Source organism: Mustela nivalis (assembly GCF_964662115.1).
Source record: "Mustela nivalis genome assembly, chromosome: 6".
Classification (NCBI taxonomy): Eukaryota; Metazoa; Chordata; class Mammalia; order Carnivora; family Mustelidae; genus Mustela; species Mustela nivalis.
Window position 1 is genome coordinate 88,399,237 of NC_139025.1, and position 24,232 is coordinate 88,423,468.

Here is a 24,232-nt window from a genome sequence, read left to right on the forward strand (position 1 = left end):
TTCCTATGGTAGGGCTTACAAGTACTTATAAGTGAACTTCTATAAGTTATAAATTATCAGTCTTTTCTAGTTTGGGGGGGAATTACATTTGAGGTCAAAATATACATTCCTCTACTTTTTTGTTCATCTTTGAAATATCTTGATTTTCTCATTTTCATTAGATAGATACATATTGCCTTCAGGGAGTCTCTACTACAGCTTAGGGGGAATAAAAACAGTCCCATATAATTAATTCTGAAATGGCGAGCTTTCACAAGGTACATCGTGGCCAGGAGGAGAGTGAGCTCACTTCAGCCCACAGGTATCTGGGTACTCGTTACAGTGGAGAAGTTCTTCACTTGCTCTTTCTCTGTTTTATATGAGATGTTCTCCAGCCTTGCCAAACCCTACTAATCTTCTAAGGCTGAGATCCAGGTTTCCTTCCTCGGTGACATTCTTCTCTGACTCCTGCCAATGGAAGCATTGCCTAGTCTGTGTAGGTGCTCACAGGGTGTTGCTGTCTCCATATTTGTCTGTCTTTACCACTGGACTGGGAGGCGGTGAGGACAGGTACTGTGACTTGCTAATTTTGGTGCTCCCAGGGCTGAGTACAGAGTCTGAACAGAATAACAAAGGTAGACCTGAGCAAGGTAGTACATTTCTGGATACTGTTCATCTGAAAAAAATCCATGTCATAGACTGTCTTGGGTTCCTGGTCAGAACAGAGGTTCTTCCCATTATTCAAATTTGTCAGTTGAGGAATCACAATTTACTGGATCTCTATATAGCTGGAATGCCATTATTATTGAATCTGTAATGATGCCTGCCTGTGAATAGGTGATTTAATCCTGGAATTGGCACCATGAAGTTGATATGACAAATGGACTCATGAAACAGAAAATGTGTTGCATTTGGAAACTCTTCTCTGTTTTTGTTTGTTTGTTTTTTAATCCTAGGAATTTGATGGAATGAACGTAGATGAAAGGAGAAGTAAATTCACATTAGCACTGGACTTCCTTTTATGGGATATATAGGATTAAATGGGAGAAATGTCCTCTCAAAAACTATAGCAATGTAGCATTGCAGTGGCCTTTGTTTTCTAGGGATGCTTTGGGAAGGGGAATGGGTACAAAGACTGATTTAGCATGTGCCAAGCACGGGGCTTTAAGTGTATTGTCTTTCAACTCACAGAATGCTGTGTACATTAAGTCTTATAATTCCCATTTTTAGTGCCTTAAAGCTCACAGAGGTAATAGGCCCAAGGTATCAGGATTCAAATCTAGGTCTCCCTAACACCAAAATCCACTGTACCATGTGGCTTTTGATTTAAGGCTGAAAAATAGTAACCACCCCTCCCCGTCTGCCTTTTCCCCTCCCTTTGCAAAATCACACTGATTGTAGATGGACTTAGACATCCTCAGATAAGAAAAGTAGTAAGATCACAGTTACTTATTTTGACTGAAATATGTAAATATCTGGATATAAATGGGAGGTATGTATGATTGTTAAGGTAAATAAAGATCAAGTTATACTACTCAATGATTAAGCATGCCGCACATATCCAGAACTTTGTATGAGTAGTGGATTCACTATATTAAAAGTCCTCGTTTCTATTCTTGGTCACCTCATTTGATTGTGTGTAGGGTGTCCCATAGCAGTGTTCTATCATAAGCCAGGAAGATGCTCTGCTCATTGTTTGCTTCTTTGCAGTGTTACAAAAGTTAATTAGGTTATAACTGTAAGATGGTGTACATGCTTTAGATAAAATACCTGTATAAAATATCTATAGGAGCACCTAGGCGACTCAGTGGGTTAAAGCCTCTGCCTTCAGCTCAGGTCATGATCCCAGGCTCCTGGGATCGAGCCCTGCATTGGGCTCTCTGCTCAGCAGGCAGCCTGCTTCCTCCTCTCTCTCTGCCTTCTTCTCTGCCTACTTGTGATCTCTGTCTGTCAAGTAAATAAATAAAATCTTAAAAAAGAAATATCTGTAACAGTCTATGAGATCCTGTGCTTTTCCTAGGCTAACAGTTGGCAAATTATAGCCAAAGGACCAAAGTCCACCTGCTGTTTTGTTTTTGTATGACCTCCAAGACAAGAATGGGTTTTAAACCATCTTAAGTGGTTGAAAATAGAATATTTTTTGGTGAAATATTAAAATTATACAAAATTCAATTTTTAGTGTCCCTAAATAAAGTTTTATTGAAACACAATTACATTGATTTACTTGTATATAGTTTATGGCCCTTTTCATGTGAGGATGGCAAAGTTGAATAGTTGTGACAGAGACTATGTGGAAAGTCAAGGCCTACACTATTGATTTTCTGGTCCTTTCCAAAAAGATTGCCCACCTCTGGCTGAGGCAGTTGAGAGGTACTTATTCAAAGGTATGTGGCAACATATATGAAGTCTGCCCACTAGGTATATATTTGAGCCCATGTGTTGGGTATATGAGAGGAATTGCTCTACAGATGTATATCTGAAAGTTGGGGAAGGGAGATGTTGCTGGGGGGAAAAAAAAAAGGTAAGATTTAAAGTGGCATCCTTTACCCAGACAGTGCAGAGGAAAATCTGTTTTAGTCAGTCTGGCTTACATATGGACTCTACAGTCTTAGTATAAACAATGCAAAGCAAAGGTTAATTTTAATTGCTGTTGTTTGGTCATCCTTGCTCTTGTGTGAGGGCAGCTGATTACCTGTAAGTTTGCTTGGAAGGGCTTTTTCATTTCCCTCTTAATGTTCATTAGACTTACATGCCTGAGGAAATACCAGATCAACATCCCTTTCATTGCTCCTTTCTTTGTATTAGCCTCTTTACCGGCAAAGCCTTCTAGCATAGGGGAAGGACTTGACTTCTAGGTCCAGGCAGCTCTGCCTTTCTCTGCCTCCTTGGAGAAACAGCCTCAGTGGGAAAGGCGGTCTGGTCAAGAGCCTGCAACCCAGGATATTGCCAGTTTCCTGAGTGGCACTTCCCACCCACCCATCATTATTGAAATACACTTGGCTGCTAATTTCCTGGAAGATTCAAATGCTCCTACTTCAAGGTCATCTCAAAGGAGAGTTTAAAGAGCATTCCTCTACCCCCTCCCTTCCCTTGTAAAATATGTATATTTACAAGAGCATGCATAAATGGTCACCAGGGAAGATAAGCTATCAGAGAGTTGGGAGATGTCTTTCCTCATACAGTTCACACATCACTGAAGCAGACAAAATTGGTTTTGTACCTAGCCTCCGAATACACTGTTAAGGACTCGGTCCTGAAAATTGATCTATACCACTACAATAAAATTCAGAGCATCTCTTTCATAAATATCTAACCGTGACTTCAGCGGCTGCTATTCCCGTCTGGCTCCCAGGGACCCTGCTTGGGCAGGCAGAGAATGGCCTGCAGCTTGAAGCCTCTGTGTGCCCCATGGTTGTCATTATCGGCCGCACTGAAACTTAACGAAAGCATTAGATTCAGTGCAGTACAATGTATGCCTCAGTTTACAGTTATAGAATCAGTTATATGACTACCCATGGAATGTTAGATTAAATCTCTACTTAGTTATAATAATGATAGTGATAATAATGATGATGATGATGATGATGGCATTCAGCATCTGCAACTTCTCATTTTCCAAAGGCCACTATTTTCATGCCTGTTGCCATTGGCCCTGAGAGCTGCCTGTGTTACTGTCAGACTTTGTAATTCACTAAAAGCAGACTGGATTGCAGATTTCTTTGTTCTGTTTTATAGTATTAATGCTATTTGAAAAGTCAGTGCATCCTTGTATCTAGATTTTACACGAAGACCTCACTTGGAAGCTGTATGTGTACCATATGGGCCATCTCTGAGAAACAGTGGTAATATGGTAGATAAAAATTAAGTAAGCATAAGGTCAGTTCATCAACACTATCTCTAACAGACCATCAGACAGAACCTGATTAGACAAATATGGGAAGATTGTATCCTAATGTAGGAAAAATGTGAAACCATTGCTAAGTGGTAATGGATAACCCCAGCTTGAATCAGAAGCCTGGTACAAAGTAGGTAACTTAGTAAATATCTATCAAATGGTGGAATGAAGGATAATGGGAAATGCCCTTGGAGACAGAAGATATGAGTATAAGTGTATGAGACTCTGCTCTGTCATCCACAATCTCTGGTAGCTAAGGCAAGGAACTCAATCTCAATTTCTTCCTCTTGATAGCAGGAGAAAGAACTGCTTCCCAAGAATTCTGGATAGGCTGGCTTGGATAAATAATATGGAAGTGCTTTGCACACTTGTTTAAATATATGTAATGTATTGTTATTCTTTTTTTTTTTTTTTTTTTTTTTAAGATTCATTTATTTATTTGACAGAGATCACAAGTAGGCAGAGAGGCAGGCAGAGAGAGGGGAGAGGAAGCAGGCTCCCCGCTGAGCAGAGAGCCCGATGCGGGGCTCGATCCCAGGACCCTGAGATCATGACCTGAGCTGAAGGCAGAGGCTTAACCCACTGAGCCACCCAGGCGCCCCTGTATTGTTATTCTTTAATGAAGTTGCTACTCACAGCTTACTGTTTAAATAAGTGTAAGAGGGTCTTGTACAGAAGATAAATTATTACCAATTAAAAATTGGGTTTTTGAAAGGAAGTTGCCATGTAAATTCAAACAAAACTGATACTTTAATGAAAGAATGAGTTTGGTGACCTTAAAAAAAAAAAAAGTTTGAGAATCATGAGCTCTAAAACCGAGTACTGGCTTTGCTACTCCTTAAATATGTGATTTTTGGCAAGTCCCTCTCTTTTGCTCATTTGATCAGGGGACTGGACTAAGTGATTTTGAAAAGTCTTTTCCAGTTCTGTGATTCGGTGATGCAGATCTGAGCAGATTCAAAGCGTATCAAGTTTTCTGTTCTTAAATCCATATGCATGTGTTTCTGTACACCTTGGAGTTTTATTTTGTTCCTTTGTGAAATACTAAGTCTCCTCTTAAAGGGGCCTCAAGAAACAGAGTGGGAGTCAGAGGAGAAGGGACATTGGGAAAGAGCAGAATAGGTTATTTGGTTTTGTGTGACCCAACATTTTGCAGAATTGGATATTTTAAATGCAGGAAGTCTCTGAGTGCAGGGCTTCTGAGATACTTTCCTGAACTTTCTTCCTTCCTTTCCTTTCTGTCTTGAGGGGACTCTCCCAGAAGAGTAGTGGCATCTGAGGCTAGGAGCTGCTGGCATGCCTGAATATTGCCAGTGACTCTCTCTGGGCTCCATTCGATTTGAGGCATGGGCAGAAAGCTCTCTGGTGGTCACAGCCCAAGACTTTGTTTACCTTTCAATGACAGGATTTGGGAAGAGCCAATAGAGGCAGCAATCCTGACCTGAGCAAAGAGAAGTTAGCCAAGCATTTTCTGCTGGAAAATGACCTAAGACTGATGTTGTGAGGAAGGGATTGTGGTGATGTCAGCAAACCTATCACCGTCATCCTTCTCACTGCTGCCTTAGAACTGCACTTGTAAAGTTTTGAACTCACCCAACAGAATTTGCATCTTGAAATTTTTCTGTTGCTTGAGGTTCCTTACTACGTGATCTCCTTATTTGTCAAGAAGATAAATCCTGATATTTGAAGGAGGTGGATAAGGGACTGGTGGTTTGTTGCACAAAGTTAGAAAAATGCTACTTATTTCTAGAATAATTACGTTTCTAAAAACTCCCATAACAAGAGCCTTCCTCTTATTTACTACTACTACCACTACTCTTATTTATTTAAAAAAGATTTGGAGATCAGAGACACCTGGGTGGCCCAGTTGTTTAAGCCTCTGACTCTTGGTTTTGCCTCAGGTCATGATCTCTGGGTTGTGAGATAAAGCCCTGTGTCAGACTCTGCTCTCAGCTCAGCAAGTCTGCTTCTCTTTCTCTCTTTCTCTCCCTCTCCCACCTTCCCTCTCCTTCCTTCACTCTTTGCCCCTCCCCCTGCTCTCTCTTTCTCACAAATAAATGAGTAAATTAAATTAAATAAAAAGAATTGGAGATCATGTTCATCGATGTAGACTCTATCCCATTTTTATTCATTGGGCCTCTTTCTGCTTAGCAATTTTAGTTCTTGACTATTTTTTGAGGGGGGCTAACACTGAAATAAACTATTATGCTTCTGGGAGGGAAAAAATAGAAGCCCAAATAAGACATAACTATCATATCTCATTTAGGGTTCCCTCTGAAGTCTTTTTCACCTAGAATTCACTTATGCTAACCCGAGGCCTGTGGTCTTATTTAATATCAGCTGGTAATAAAGAGCCCTTCAGCTAACCACGGCTACATTCCACTATTAACTGCAGCTCTTGAAGCAGACATAGAGGGAAGGGGAGTCGGAACCCTTCAATGTCAAGACGTTTAGAGGCACTCTAGCATCAATCAAGATGCACGTCGCTAAGTGCCTGCTTTCATTTACATGAAATATTCATACAGCATTCCGTTTTGCTTTTCTCTCTCCTAATCATCACTTTTCGGAAGAAGCTACAATCATCTCAGTTAGGGGAGGGTGTTATGGGATGTGCTGTACCTTTCAAAGTCAGGCTTCCTGCAGATAGCTAGTTCTGTAATGAGGCAGCAGACTGCATAGACTACCAAAGGTCTCCCTCACAGAGGCTGGCCTTGTTATCATGTACTATTCATCTTCAAGTATACAACTTAGTGCAAATGAAAGTAATTAATTAACCATAACAAACCTGTCAAAAAGCTATTTAGGATTTTGACAGAAAAAAAATTTAACATTTGCTTTAAGTGGAAAACAAAAATCGTCTAGCTCAGAAAATTCAGAAGCTATTCTATTTACGCAAGCTTTCCTGTTACTGCTCTCTTTAATTACATGATAAGTAGCATTTAAATTAATTTCCAGTTCTTTTGACTTATATTAATTGTATGATGCTTTATAGTTGATACAGATTTCAAAAAAAAAGAAAGAAAAAAAGAAGAAGCAGCAGCCCTGGATAGGCAAATTTGCTCCTAAATAAATAATTTCAAAAAGTAGGTATAGAATACATTGGTCATTTAAATAATAATTCTGAGTACATGGTATTTGTGGCAACTTGGATGGACCTTGAAAGAATTATGATAAGTGAAATATGTGAGACAGGGAAAGACAAATACTGTATGATCTCACTTATATGTAGAATCTAAGACAAAATAAAACATAGAAAAAAAGATCAGCATGTGGTTAACAGAGGAGGGAGATTGGAAGAAGGTGGTCAAATGTTGTAACTTTAAAGTTATAAGACAAATATTAGTGATATAATGTGCAGTGTGATGACTTTAGCTAAAACTGCTGTGTGATATACAGGAAAGCAATTAAGAGAGTAAATCTTGAATTCTCATCACAAGGAGAAAAATATTTTTCCTTTAATCTTTTTTTCTTTTTATTATGTCTGTATGAGAAGATGAACCTATTGTGGTGATCATTTCACACAATATATGTAAATGAAACCATCATGCTGTATGCCTTAAAGTTACACAGTGATGTATGTCAGATAATTCTCAATAAAGCTAGAGAAGGGAAAAAAAAAGAGTACATGGTACCTGGAGAGTCCCTCCATTCTTCTATTCTTTGTTCCTTCCTTCTAAAATAGTGATTTACTTGTGTATTGGATTTCCACTTCTTAAATATTAAGCTAGGTCCCTAGAATGGTCCCTTCATCATTGGTGTATCATTCCAAAGGACTGTATCATATGATACATATAGATCTTTGGAATGATGATATAGATCTTTGGAATGATGCACCAATGATGAAGTTGTTTCCTTATGAAAGGAGTATTTCATCTGCCTTTGTTTTCAATAGGTAAAGAAAAGGGGTAATGATCTACTGTGCCAGAATTCTGACCCATTATTCTAGAAATTAAAACTTATTTTCAAAGATTTTCCTGTAGCTTATTAATTCCTACTTATCTACCGAGGTATGGTCATGGCACGGGGAGATATAGGAATTGGTCTTTGCTTGTGGAAATAGCTTTTGCAAATGAATTTTTATGTTGAAAGAGAAATGTCAGATGAATCGTTAAAGTCTAATGGCAATGAATAACTGTGCAATGTTTTTACTTAGAGCACTGTATTTTTAACAGGAGGCATTTCATAATCCGTACATACTAGAAATGTACTCATTTTTAAAGTTAGAAATGTTAATGGCCCTGAAACAGTTCATTCTTATTGTCCATTTAACCCCTCATACAATATAGACTAAAATAGCAACCTGAGTGGGCAGTGATGAGGTTGCTTTTCATTTAGGTAGACCCTTTTCTGCTTTAGAACAGAATGTCAAAATTGTAGCTGATTGCCCAGAAATGGAATATAAATGACAAATTGGTGAAACCTTTGAAAAAATTCTCAAATGCTAGTTGAATCTTTATGCATTTTACCACCAGTTCTAATCATATTTGTTTCCCTTTTTGACCCATTTTACATTGGAGTCATTTTTTAGGAGTTATACTGTATTTCTCTGAATAAAAAGAATATACTAAGGATTATATTTTAAGGAAGAAAACCCTAAATTCCAATGATGTTTGCTCAGATGGAATAAGGTGGATAATATAAACAATTTGGAATAATTCAGGCCAATGATCTTTAGTTGCCTTAAATAAAAAAACAATCATACTTAGTCACATATAAAGTATAATTGTGATTTTTCAAAGTGAAAAAAATGCCATGTATAAAAATTTGGGAAAATTACTTATACTTCTTTTTCATTGTCTAGATGGATTAGAGCTTTGTTCCAAACTGAAAACAAAACAAAACAAAAATAATGAGTTTTAATACATTCCTACTCTATGATCAATGTTTATCAATAAACAAGTGGGGTAAAAAATTGAGAAGGTTATCAAGAGTTTCATAGTAATATTATTTTAAATGTTATTTTGTGGCTGTATTTTTTTATTTACTCTGACAGTTTTTTCCTTTCTCTTTGCTATTTAAACTCAATAACAATTTGAAGAAGTTTAATCTTTGTTTTTCCTTGAAAAGTACTTTTCTAGGGAAAAAAAAACCCAAGAGTAATAGAAATTGATATTTCAAACTACAACAAAAGTTGCCACAAGAATTGTAAATAGAACACAATTTGCAGGTAATTTTAAAAGATGCTGGAACTTGGAATAAAAAGAAAATACCATGGGGTTTAAGATCCAGTATATTAAGCACTCAAATGCAAATAATGATTCTAGAACAAGCACCTTCTTAACATTAACAAGTTGCTGAGCATGTTAACACCCACGGTTCCACCCATCTTGAATAAATTTAAAGCCATTTAGAGCAGTGCAATTGCATTATTTTGTAAAACTGAGTCATAAGTGGCAAAATCCATTACCTACCCCCTCCTTTGTTTGTGACTTTTAAAGTTGATGTGCTTCTACTTTATGACCTGACACTATGGTGCGCATATTTAAACATTTCAAGTAACTAACATAAAACAGGTCATTTCTCTTTCCTTCCCACCATAACATATGGGTTGGCTCAAATTCCAGGTTTGCTGAAACCTGCTGAAATTTGAGGGGCTTGAATCAGATGTAACCCATCATACCTGTGGGGTATCATTAATCCCTGGAAGTAGCGGGAACTTTTGTGTACTTGTTAGCTTTTGATTTTATGACAGTGGTTTTGACCGTAACTCACTCACTAGGCAGATCTACAAGAATTGGTTCTCCCTGTTCTGTTTTTTATTGGGTTCTCAAAATAGGATATACTATGAAATCTGAAGTTAGGGGTGGGTTTTGTGGGGGTAAATTTTCATGGATTGAAGGAGGAGTGAATGGGCATTAATGACTCCTGGAGTTTTATGGGAAGATGAACAGGCTGATGAACAGGCAAAGAAAAATTATCTATGCTTTTCTTTTCCAACTAAGCTATCTGATTTTTAGCTTTATTTGAAAATTGTTCAGGGGTGCCTGGGTGGCTCAGTAGGTTAAACCGCTGCCTTCGGCTCGGGTCATAATCTCAGGGTCCTGGGATCGAGTCCCGCATCGGGCTCTCTGCTCAGCGGGGAGCCTGCTTCCCTCTCTCTCTTTGCCTGCCTCTCTGCCTGCTTGTGATTTCTCTCTGTCAAATAAATAAAATCTTTTAAAAAAAAATTGTTCAGTTGCTTTGCTTGAGTTGAGACCTCATTTCAAGGCAATAGTAACCATTAGTAAGCCATTTAAGGCAATAGTAACCATCCATATGGCAACACAAAGTCTCATAAAAAAAGTAATGATTACTATTTCAAATTAATATCGTTCCCATCAGCAGTCACCTTAAGAAGTGTTAGTAATGCTTGTTTCTCAAAGACCCTCTTTATAATTCGCCTTCCTATTCTGTTCTAAATTGTTCTTGCCTTAAAAAAATAATATCTCATTTAATTTTTTTCTTTCTCTTTTTAAAAGATTTCATAGGGGTATAATTTACATACCATAAAATTCAGCCATTGTAAGTGTAGAACTCAAATGAGTGTTAGTAAATTTACAGAGTTGTGCAGCCAGCAGCACAATCTAATTTTAAAATATTTCTCTTACCTCAAAAGGAAACCTCATACTCATTTGGAATCAATTCCTTTTCCCATCCCTCTCCCTGGGCAATCTCTAATTTGTTATCTGTTACTATAGATGTTCCCTTCTGGACATTTCATATACATAGAATTATACAATATTTGTGTGGATGTGTATATATTGCTTTTTTCACTTATTATGTTTTATAATGTTTTTGAGATTTATGTACATTGTAGCACTTATCAGTAGCTGATTCCTTTTTATTGTTGAGTGGTATTCCATTGTATGGATGAATATACGAAGTTTGGATTATCTGTTCACCAGCTGATAGACATTTGGATTATGTCTATTTTTTGGCTATTATGAATAATGGTATTATTTAAATTCACTAAAGGATATTAGTGATGGTAAATCTTTAACAACTTAAGATAGCTTTGGGTTTGGAGAATAGAACAAACTCATTTGAAGGCTAGTTGATAAGGCAGATAAAGAAAGTATTTATTATTATTAAAAGTAAAGTGTGATTATAGGAAAGATGGATGTGATTTGCCAGTTCTGGGGGCATAACCAAAGAGCAGCTATCAACATATTTTTAGTAATGCTAGTGTCTTTATCATTTAATTATTCTCTTCATAGATTAACTTAGTATATTTATTTTAAGAAATGAGTCTGACTACTATGTAGTCATGTCCTGAACTATGTATTCATTTTTTCCAAGTTACATTTCAGAGAATAAAGTTTAATCAGTGTATACTTTTTCTTGACTAATACCTCTGGTAGATAACTCAAAGTAATATTTAGTGTCCAGATTTTTTTTTAAATCAAGAGTTATAATCAGATTATTAATACGTTGGTGATACTGTCATTATTCTTTAAGTGCTTTGTAACCATGGAATAATTGCAGATTTTGAAAGATGAAGCACTCTGTGTTTTCTCTTTTTGCTGTATATTTGTACATAGATACCTCATAACAAGTATCATTTCTGTACAATGCAGAATATATATGTAGGTCTGTGTTGGAATGTTTCATTAACATAATCACATATAGTTTTAGAACTTGCGAAAAATCATCTCACTTTGCTGTTCATTAAAACTCTATATTTGAAAACTCTAAGGTCTCTGGTTAATAATTGTTAATTCATGTAATTGTTTGTTAGCCACAAACAGTTGCTTGATGCCATTTATTTAGCCATTCCAAATTAAGGAACCTATAATTAATTTAGAAATTGTACATTTGTATTTCTGGCTTCTGCAGAGATGAAGCATAAATCCATCAGGCCACCTTAGAACTTTTATACTTCCCTTCTTTTACATCTGTAGTTCTCATTATCCAGAAGTTATTCTGTCCCCTCTGTTAAATTACTTTATGCTGCAGCTTAAACGAACATGTCTTGCTTTCATCTAACATTTCAAATAGGGCAAAGACTGCTGTACAATTTCCAAACACAACTGTGCTAACAGAGATGAATTACTAGAGTTTATATAATTTATATTAGGAATTCATAGACCTAGCAAAAGGGATTAGTACATTTTATTTCAGGGCAGGAGATGATCCTGTCATTAATGGTCGATACTTTCATCATCTTTTAAACCTGAGGAATTTCCTGGGTGACAAGACTGTAAGGACATATCAGAGATTCACAGCTGTGAGCTTTATCTGGACATGCACTGCTTTACTCACAGTATGTGGACTACGTCCCATCAAAACTGGATTAGGCTGTCAATCACATCTTCCCATGTATATTGTATTATGATTTTTTGAAAATGTCACTGAGATCAGAGTAATTTCTTGGCTAATTGCATCTTGTCTCTTCTTAATACCGTGCATTTAATGGTTTCATTACCTGACGTGACAATCACAGTTTCTGGTCCAGTCTTAAGGGCAGTTTTATTTCTCTTCTTTTTTTGCACACACATGCACACACTTACACACATCAAAGGCACTTCTTTAATAATAAGAAAAAAATATATTTAAGGCACTTCTGTGTTTTGTGAAATAAAAGATATGTGTAGGATTCCTTGTTTTCCCTATGGTTTAACATGTACATAATACTTGAAATTGTTTCTGTAATTCCCTAAGCATACCCACTGCTTAATACAGTATTTTCCTTCTCTGTTATGGAAATAGATTAAAGAAGATATTAACCTTTAAGAAACTGTCACTCATTACTCACATTGCCTGTTCCTTTCTCTGGAGAATCTGCTCCAAACACGAAAATATTTGTGTTTCAGTATTACCTATTTAGCCATGAGAGATTCATTTGGGTGAACATTAGGTTTCATTAAATCCTACTTTGGCGCATGTAGCTCTTGTTCTACCTGTTACCAGTAGAAAAATGGGCAACAAGAGATATTAAAATCCCTATCGTAATGAGTTGCTCTGAAAAGGTAGTTATTAAGTCTTCCTGATTAAAATTGATGCAGGAGGTACATGGATGAATAATGTCATGTACTAATCTCTCGCTAGTAAGGACAAATAACTTGATTTCTGGGTCAGAAGGAAAATAAGACTTAGGTTTTTGTTTCATTTTGTAGCTCTTGAAGAACGTCTTCCTTACCATCATGTGATATCATGGTCTTTGGGGGTTTAGCTATAGGCCTACTGGGGAGAGTGTTTCAAAGAAAGGCTTAATGAGACCTTGTTCCAGTCAACAAAATGAAGTAGCTTCCAGTGGGCTCTGTTGATTATATATCACAAAGTAAAATGATGGTGGTGGTGGTGGTGGTGGTTGGGAAAATGAGTGCTAGCTGGAGAGGGGTGCAGAAGCATTTGAAGTGTGGATTTTGTTTAGCTGGTGCTTCTGATAGCTCTCATGTCCATCCATGGTGGGGAAGGGGTTGTACTTCTGGTGTCCTTTGATTTTCCCTTGCCATTGAAAATACTAATTGTGACCTACAGGGTAGGAGATAGGGATGAAAGATGGGCAGATTTTGCCTGGCTTTCATGGTAAGGGGTGGCAGCTGAAGGATGCACTTGTGTTTGGATCTGACAGCAGCTGTGGTATCCAATTCAAATTCACTGTGGCAGGAAGAAAGAGTGTGAATGCTAAAGTATCCAAGGTGTTTGTAAATACTCTGCTTTGCTAACCATTCAGATCTGGTTTGCATAGATTGCTGCAGTTGCCGGTATAAATGTAGAATGACATTTATAAAAAAATAATGTGCAACCGGTGATGAGTTTTCCTTCTAAATGTTTTTTAAAACAGTACTGCACGATTCATTGCTATTCATATAAAATAGAGGAAGAGTGATGATTAAGAAGCAGCTTCTGACTATGGTGTATTTCAGAAGAAAATTAATTGTGATTTCAAAAAGCTTTCTGCACATGGGTTCAAGGATCACCTTTTTTTTTTTAGTTGCGGGTAGATTTTCAGTTAACTAACTATGCACTTGTCTTGCAAAAAGGACTTGCTAAACTGGTTGAGAATTAATTAATCCATTCATTCACTCTTCCTTCCTTCCTTCGTTTTTTTTTTTTTTTCATTGAATGGGTAGTACAGTGTCCAAGAGCTTTAGACTTTGGAAAGTCACATAACAGTCATCAGGTACCCACTCTTAAGAAGATGATTTTATTAGTACACTGACCTCCGTGCATCTCTAAGTGGACTTCTAAGTGCTTTATTCAATTTGCTTCTGAGTATCAGAATGTGGAATTTATTCATATGAGGCACCTTCCCAGGTGACAAACATCTCTCTGTGTATCCTCCCATGTCTTTTTTCTCAGAGTCTTCTGGAGGTCTCATCATTATAGATAAAGTTACCAAGAAAACAGGTAAGGATAAAGGTAACTTGGAATCCCATTACCCGTTTTGTTTTGTGGTTGCAAAGAATAGATTTGGCAGAAGTTGCTGGGGACTTAAAAAGGGGAAGAGAGGACAAACACAGACTTTATTTTAGTTTTCACATGAAGAGGACAGTCACAGTTGAATTTTAGAGCCGTATTTACATTGGATAGTGTCATTTTTTAGCACACTCAGACATTTGTGGGCTTAGGTTTCAGTTGTCATAGGGTACTTCTTTTACTTCACTTGGATTTCTGTGGTCCTGTGCAGAAAGTCTCCTGGCCTGTGGCAATGCAGAACATCAGATTTCACCATTGAGTAGCTTGGATTTTCAATTTTTAACCTGTCCACTGGGGATCAGCCTTGTTGCCCTGGCTTATAAATGAGACAGCAGGACCATTTTGGTCCGAGGAGTCCAAGGTGATAGATGGTTGGGTGACCCTCAACTGTTTTTCATACTGTCTCCTGAATGGATAAATGTGTCAGAATTAAAAGATAGTTTATGCCTTGACATCAGAGGGGAAAGATGAAATAAAGCTGTGTTGTCACCTGTCTGGTAATGAATAAACACCAGAGATCGATGTGTGTGCTCCTTTGGAAAAGATCACCAGTGACATTGGGGCTTTACTTAGGGAAGGGCAGAAATGCCTTGATTGAGAAGAATTTCTTAGGCAATATTTTGCTGTTATGCTTGGAATTATAGTTGACAATTCCAAGTCTGTTATCAATAGAGTCTTGGGCCATGGATATAACTAAGAACAGCTTCCTTTAAGTTAAAGGACCCTCAGTGAGAACTTCAGCAGGCTCAAAACCCTTGTGGAATGGTGTGCAAACTCTGTGCAAAATGTGCATTTGCCTGTGTCTGTGGGTGGGGAGACTCTTATTGAGTCTGTGATTGAAAAATAGACTAAGAACAACTCTGATAATGAAATGTCAGGATCATTAATAGGGGAATATACCATCAACACTGAATTTTTATCAGACTTAGTGGTTGCAACCAAAGTCATTGAATGAGGCAAAAATCCCAAGAAGTCCATATTATCCATAAAATTTTGCTAAGAAAGCACATAATAAGACTGATGATACACTTTGTTTTGAAAGGCCAAGCAGTTGGTTTTCCTTCTTTCCAGCTGAGCCCCAGATTTCTGTACCTGTTTCATAGTCCTCATAGGATACAAAAGATGAAAACACAAGCACAATTTAAATTGTTCTGTCTCTGAAATTTGGCTGAGCATATTTAGTTGAATTCAAGCAGGATAAAAATGCATTTATTATATTATGTGGCTTCTACTGTATTTGATCATCCTGGTAATTTTTTTAAAGATTTTATTTTATTTTAGAGTTTTCAAAATACACGTTATGCCCGTTATTTATTTATTCAACAGATGGAGATCACAAGTAGGCAGAGAGGCAGGCAGAGAGAGGGAGAAGCAGGCTCTCTGCTAAACAGAAAGCCAGATGTGGGGCTTGATCCCAGGATCCTGAGATCATGACCTGAGCTGAAGACAGAGGCTTTAACCCTCTGAGCCACCCAGGCGCCCCCATCCTGGTAATTTTGAGGATGGCCAGGCAGGTGTAGAGTTATTCCCATTATATAGATCAGGAAATTGAGGACTGAAAAGGTGACTGAACTAATGTCTTACTTCTTAGATGGAAACTCTTATTTATTACCTCAACTCAGAGATGAATTATATTATTTCCTATATTTGCTTATAATAAATGGCAGAACAAAGACTAGAATTTATTTCTCAACCTCTAATTCAAAGATATTTTCACTGGAAGGAGAAAGTCAGTAATCCTAACCAGCAAAATTGTTAATAATGATAGAAGTAACAACAATATATCTGTAACATGATAATATTTCAAGTCCTTTAGAAAACACTTCTAGATTAAATTTTTTTTTCCAGTAATCTGATTTGCCATTTCTACATATTTTTGTGCATTATGAGTTCACTTTCCCATGAAAATACTAAATATTAGCCATCATGTTAATCCTGCTATTGGAGTTTTTGTAGGTGTCTTGTGAGATGATATACATGAAGGTCTTTTGACAGATCTATAAATATGAACATGATTATAAGGTCAAATGTTATGAACAACATTATTGTTATGTTTATTCCTACTATTACATATCAGCTCAGTTACTATATACACTTGTGCTTCTCAACAGGAATAAGGGGTGAGGATAAAGGAATACATTTGAATTATCCAGGAAGAGTTTTCAAAATACACGTTATGCCCTTATTAATCCTAGCTCTTCTCCAGCCTTCCTCCACTTCTCAGGATGTATGAGAATCTCAGAGAGACCTGTGTGCATATTGTAAATAATCAAACAACAAAAATAAACTCCCACATGATTCTGGCTTGTATCTCTTGGTTGTTAACTACTAATCAATACTCTTGGGAGTAAATTTGTTCATTTACTCACTTGCTCAGCCGTCACATACTTTTGAAAATGTACCATATGCTAGGCACTGAGCTTGATGGGTAATTCATGTACTAGCTTCAAAGACAGAGTTTCTAGGTCTATAGTTTTCCACTTTTATTTGCTAATAGAAGCGTATTGTGGAGATGTTGATACTTCATCCTGGTAATCAGTATTAGTTAGGAATTGATAGACGAAGAGACACATTTAAGAGCTACTATCCATATTAGAAACAGTGGACCTTGACAACTGCCAGTTTTGTCTCCAGTCACCTACATCTGTCTCATTTGAGAGAACAAATGTAGAAAGGAAGAGGTCAGAGAAGTGTTCAGTGGGCCAAGGATACTATGGCTTTTTTTTTTTTTTTAAATAGCCCTTGTTATGATATGTGGTGACTATCAAAAGCATTGACTTACTATTGCTATGTGTACTTTTCATGGTTGGACTTCAAGATAGATTTTTATATCGAAAATCAGTAGTATGGAATAAAGTTTCAGGTACATGATATAACAGGTATTATATTGATGCTATATATGGCGTGGGAATCTCCGTGGCTGAATCGTAATGCTAAGGTAGGCAAGCTCTGAGATTGCTAAGAGGCACCTCAGACAGTTATTAGTGGCCTTGTCTTTACTCTGTGTACACTGATTTCTATTTTACTTAAAATCTCCTCTTTTGCTTTTTTCCTGTGGCCCACCTTGCATGGCTCCTTTGACTTGTTGCACATGTCCCCACAACAAAGCATCAAATAACATGGGTGCTCCCTACTGCACAGACCTAGCACTGAATCTCATGATTTATCCAGTTCTTGCATTGATTCTCTCCTACTTCAGAACAGCTTATACGCTGAGATCTTGGTTTTTTATCTTATTTTAAAATCACTCTATACTTTTGTTCTGCTTATTAAAAAATTTAACTCCCCTCAGTGTGACTGTACTACTTTAGACTATTTTGAGAAAATACCCCTTTCATCTGGATCCGGCCACACAATTCTAACACCCTATTGCCAACTGCCTTTCCCATTTCTTCCAGTTCTGTTTATGCATCACCAACATATCTTTCTATGATTCTCAAATCTGACTCTACTCTGGAACTACCCAAGGAGCTTCTAAAAATATAGATTCTAAGGCCAAATGCTAGACCTCTAATTGAACTTTCCAAGGTATCACTTTTTGGAATTATGAAAATGACCTATATCTGTGCTGTCCCATATGGTAGCTACTAGCTTCATGTGGACATTTAAATTTAAAGTTAAGAAAATTAAAAAGGCAATTCCTTGGCTATTTCAGCCATATTCAAGTGTGGGTCCCAAGAAACTAACAAAATAGTCTTGCTTTGGTCTTCACAAGTTTGAGAACCATGGTGTTGGGTGACCAGTAACTTCCCATTTGATTTTAAACTAATTTATTTACTTAACTTTTTAAGACATGAATGTGTATTTATTTGTTTGTTTGTTTGTTTTGGCTTAAAAATAATCTTGTTCACTCTAGGACAAGTAGTTGTATAAATGTCTGCTGAGTCTGGTCCAGGGCTTAAGGAAGTAAAGGTCTTAAAAGGTGAGGGGATTGGAAGGTTTAAGGCTGACTCCTATCCTAAGACAGGAGCTTGAGTAGTCTAGAAAAATGCTGGTATGAACCCAATGAGTGTGTGGTAGCGTCTATCTATGACTCAGTATTTTAAACATTGGCAATAAAAACAAACATAAGAGTGTCCCTGTCACATAAGTGAGAGGATATAGTTGGTAACCCTCAGATACATAACTAATTAATATGTCAGAAAATGCTGACAGAATATTTTGCCCAACAGTATATATACAAACATATGTACACCCACATATATGAAGATGCTCCAAGATGTAGTGTTTAACAATTTAAAAAAGGGTACAAATTTTGTGCATATTCAATAGGAGTAACATGAACCATAGCAGGTCAGCTGGGCTATATTCCAGTCAGGTTAGATGCTCTCATTGAGTGGAAGAATTATACATTGAAAGTGCTAAGATATGTAATATCTATTCTGATTAGCAGCCAAAGGTGGTAGCCAGAGTAGGTGACACACAAGAATGAAGCAGTGAAAGTTAAACTGGAAATCTCTGTTCCTGTGAACCTCCTGACTTTTATAGGATAGACTCTGTATTAAATGTAATGATGTTGATATGTATGAAATCCCTTTTTAAGGCATAAGATTTAGGGCTACTTATTTATTCTTTGGAACACAGAGACACATTTACAAAATAGATTTCATACTTAACACAATGTCTGATGTGCTACATGGGACCACTGCCTGTACCACCTTCCTTCCAGCCAGCTAACTGTGACCCAACTAATGTTTGGGATTATCATGGGGAAAGATTTATACAGATAAGAAAAAAATGGGATTTCTACTGATAGAGAGGATCCCAGGAACCAATCAAGCTCCTGTGAGAGAGTCTCCAGAGTAAAAAAAAAAATTCCTGATAAAAAATGGAACCCATTTGCCATATGGATTATTTCCATCTTAGGCATGATATTTAGGTAATGTCTACTCTTTTTCACTTGGTTCTGATGAGATCAACATAACTACTAGTTCTGCAAATTGTAAACCTCACTAGGGGATAAAATTATCCACATCACTTGTCAAGCAACATGGCAAGGAAACAGTTTTCAGATGTAAATGTTAACTTTCCTTTTCATCTGAGACATTTTCTCTCTATATCCTCTACCACATTGCATGGCAATCTCTTAAAAATACAGAAGATGTGCCTATTTGAAAAGTGTTCCTGGCTACCATTTTGTTTATAAAAATTAACTGAATCACTAAACTTACTAAAGGTATTTTATTGCTCAAATTCAGTAGAATACTCTAAGACCTGTCATAGAATAAAGACAGAATGACAAGTTAAAAAAAAAAAAAAGACTATACTTAGTTTGGTAAAATTGTTGAATCATAATATAAACTAAATATTGTAAGTAGCATTTGTTGTTAATTAATCAGCAATTTTTGATAATCATCATCTGAAATATTTTAATCTATTTATGTTGTATACAATCCTTACCCTATGTAAAGACACGGTTTAAGATGATAGTAATTCTGGTGACAGAATTACAGGTCCTAGTTTATACCAGTACCTAAAATGAATCAATCATTGTCACCAGTATAGATGCAGATTAGCCAGTTGGCAAGACTGTATCTCCATTATGTTTGGAAGCAATTAAGTTATGGTTAAAGAATGTTCTTTGGAAACATGTGCACCAGGATAGCATTCAGGCTCTGCATTTGAGTCTGGACAAATTATTTATTGCCTCATGTCTCAGTTGCTCTATCTACAGAATGTACCCACTTTAGAGTGTTGTGAGGAATAAAGGAGATTATGTCTGTAAAGCACTTGGCATGGTGCCTGGCACATATATGTTCAATGAATACTGAAATACTGTTGTTTTAAAATTTATTTCAATTGATTTATATTCTTAACTCCTGTTACATAAATTTTAATTTTCTTGAGGATGTATTTGCCAATTTTAAAGATTTTGTGTTTTCTATTTTAGATAGATTAGTTGAAAAGTATTTAAGTAGTGTGGAATTTTAAATGGCAAAAAGTAAAGAAAAAGGTGAAAGTTATGGACAGTATTTCAAAGTATCTCTTTAGATGCATGTAGAATGATTTTTACTTAGTTCTATATTGTTCATATAATTCTGCAACTTACTTTTACAAGTACACTGAATTTACTGTTTTAAAGAAATTTTATTTATTTATTTGACACAGAGAAAGATCATAAGTAGGCAGAGAGGCAGGCAGAGAGAGAGGGGGAAAGAGGCTCCTTGCCAAAGAGCAAGCCTGATGGGGGACTCAATCCCAGGACCCCGAGACCACGACCTGAGCTGAAGGCAGAGGTTTTAACCCACTGAGCCACTCAGGCACCCCATGAATTTGCTTTTTTTTTTTTTTTTTTAAACCACTGCATAGTATCCTGTGGTAGCTGTAAGTTCCATGCTTTAATCATTCTCTTTAGTGAAAGGAAACTAGGATACCTTCAGATTTTCAGGATAGGCTTTTTATTTCCCAAACAGAATTTGTTTTTCAGAATCTGTGGGGCCTTTGGGAGGTGCTTAGGTCAGTAAAGCTCTGATGAGTAAGATTAGTGTTCTTATAAAAGAGCCCACAGAGCTCCCTCACCCTTTCTACCATTTAAGAAATATGCCCTATGAACCATAAGAGGGCCCTTATTAGACTATGTTCATACATCAAGGTGGCTTGATCTTAAACTTCCTAGCTTCCAGAATTATGAGAAACACATTTCTATTGTTCATAAGCTAACTAGACTGTGGTATTTTATTATAGCATCCCGAATGGACTAAGACAACCTAGTTAGAAATTTTCCAGAAACTTCTATTGACTCTATACGATAGGACAGGATTCATTAATAAGGAATATGTTTTAAAAAGTTCTTTTTTCCTTCTGGACTTCTTTCACCTTAAAAAAACTGCACTAACAACCATTTCTTGAGTATCTACTATGTACCAAGTGCCTATTGTTCCCATTTCTGATAGTTAAGAAACATGCCTAAGGCTAAAAATTTCAGAATTGGCAGAGCTCATATTTGAAGTCAGGGCTCAGAAACTTTCTCTTCTTTCAGTAAGCTAACTAAAAATGGTCAGATGACAAGAAACTAATCAGATCAAATCACAAGGATTTTTTATAGCATGATTAGATATATTTTAAATCTTAATTATATATCATTGCAGTTCAGGAGCAGAATCTAAACCTCTGTCTTCTAATTACATCATTCTACTCCCCTGCTCAAAATTCTCCAGTGGCTCCCAGCACACTCAGAATAAAATTCAAGCTTTAATGATGCCTTCCACTGCCTGTTTGATTTGGTCACTCATCAACTATCATGTACTCAGCAGACTTTTCCATAGCTATTCTGGGCTTTCATGGAAGTTCCAACAACCGGAAAGGCATCCAAACCTGTACATTTGTTTCCCTGTACCTAGAGACTTTCCAGCAGACCTATTCAGGGCTTGTTCCCTTACTTCATTCATGTCTCTTGTCAGACTTCACCTCTTGGGAGGCCTTAGGCCTCATCTGATAATCCTAACCCACCACTTCACTCAGTTTCCTCCCCCTGCCTTACTTTCTTTTCCCACCCTCACTCATGTCCTAGTGTGGACTTGGGTTTTACTTGGGTATCACCTGGTTCCTGGCCTCCCGCAGTGGAATGTAAGCTACCAAAGGCAGGGACTTATTTCTCTGTACTCATAGAGCCTAGAACAGAGCCAAGTGCGGGTGTATATGCAGGGAGCTTTTGCTAAAAGAACTGTATGATTGCCTCAGCCTATTACCTTACCTGTGTCCATGTATGTTATTGTGGGTATTTCTTAGAAGTCCAGTATTTCACAGAGGCTGATGTGAATGCTAAAATAGGGTTAAGTTTATTTTATCTAGGGGTGCCTGGGTGCCTTAGTGGGTTAAGCCTCTGTCTTTGGCTCTGGTTATGATCTCAGGGTCCTGGGATCAAGCCCCGCATCGGGCTCTCTGCTCAGTGGGGAGTCTGCTTCCCCCTCTCTCTCTGCCTGCTTCTCCGCCTACTTGTGATCTCTCTCTGTCAAATAAATAAAATCTTTAAAAAAAGTTTATTTTATTTATCTATGTATCTATCAGTTATCTGTCTGTCTATCTATCTATCTATCTATCTATCATCTATCTAAAGTAGGCTCCGTGCCCAGCATGGAGGTCAACATAGAGCCTAAACTCATGACCACAAGATCAAGACCTGATTTAAAAAATGCCAAGACCTGAGCTGAGATCAACGGGAGTTGGATGCTTAACTGACTGAGCAACCCAGGTGCCTCTGGTTTTTTTATTATTTTAAATTGTTACTATTTTTAACTTTTACTAAAGGGTCATTAACTATTTCCTTTGAATATTGAAATTTTATTGAAACATTATATTTCAGAAAAATGCACAAAGTAGATGTGCTGAATTTCACAAACTGCACAACTATGTGGCTACCACCCAAATTGAGAAACAAAACAAAACAAAGATTACCAGCACCCAAGAAGCCCACTCTTGTTCCCTTCCAGTTACTACTCACCCCTTCATCAGGGGGACCATGACCTTGGCTTCTAATAGCATAGATTAATTTCACCTATTTTTTCACAAATTTTTATTTTAATATTCACTTAAATTCTCTGTTCACAATGTTTGTCCCTTATTTGGTGCCTGTTCTCCAGGGTCCTAGAATCCTTTTACCAAGAAAAAAATTAATTAAGTCCTTTAACATCTTTTATCCTTTTAACAGTTTTGTAGGAGCAAAACTACAAAGCCATAATAATTCTCAATAGACACGGGAAATTCAAGCAAGAGTTTGACTGCTTTTGATCTGTGAAATGATTTGGGCTCAAAATACGTTGGGGAATAGCAACTTTTTGTGTGTGTTATTTTACAGATAAACAATATTTAGTGGGATATTGAGCAAAATAATGAACTATATCAGGAATGGTACTATGTTTAGAAAAACATATGCAGCCCAACAATGCACTTTAAAGAGATGAAAATTATCTGAAAAACATGATTCGTGATTTTACTTCCTTCCAGGAAAGAGGAGGGAAAAACATAGGAGAAAACTATAATGAATTAATGTATTTAAAATACGATAGTAAATTTCAAGAGCATTTTCATGGAAATTACAGTGTTGCTCAGGAGCATCCATTATAGGATTTTTAAAAAAATGAACAAAAGTGTGTTGCTGATTCACTTATGATGGCTACTGCACAGATGGCATTAATATCATTATATCCTTGAATCCTTTCTGTGAACATCTTAATATTATTTTTTGCCAAGATCAATTATTTTAAGCCCGACATATGTTTTTTTTTTAAATGTATCACTTACCATGTAAATTTATATCATTTGTATCTTTAGTCATTGGGAGCTTCTGTGCTTGAATACACAGTTGTACTGTTTGGATACCATGCATGGTGTGGCGGTGAGAGGAAAACCTGTCTTGCCTACAACAACCTGTGTGTTTATCATGTGGGGGTGGCAGCAGGGGCAGATGGTCTCAATTTTGGTCATTTTCTTTTTTTAGGTTCCCTTTTCAAGGTAGTTCCTTTCCACGTTTTATTCAAGCACCTGTAATACTCAGTTAAAGCCAATAGACCATGTGGATTAGGCAGTGTGTTTCCCTGAAATGATCCAAATGAAGAATCAAGCCTGAGAATCAAGCTTTCAGGTGGTGGCAGACAGGCCAGAGAGATCTTACATCTAGAATAAAGACTGTACTGTGTTAAAACACTGGTGGCTGGGCCCATCCCCCAGTTTCTGAGTCAGGAGGCCTGAGGTGGTGCTTGAGAGTTTGTCTTTCTAGTTCTAACAAGCTTCTAGGTGTTGCTAATGCTCCCTGTTCCAGGGACTACACTCTCAGAACCACTGAGCTAAAAGAGAGATGAATATGACTCAAAGAAAAGTGGTCTGGCCTTAGATACCTTGATCCATTTTGGGGAAGCCTACAAGCAGCTGCAGGAATGCCTTTTTTGAGCGGGGGAGGTGGGGGTGGGAGGCTTCCTTAACACTAATCAGCCAGTTGGGTCCTGATCCTTTTGTAGCTCT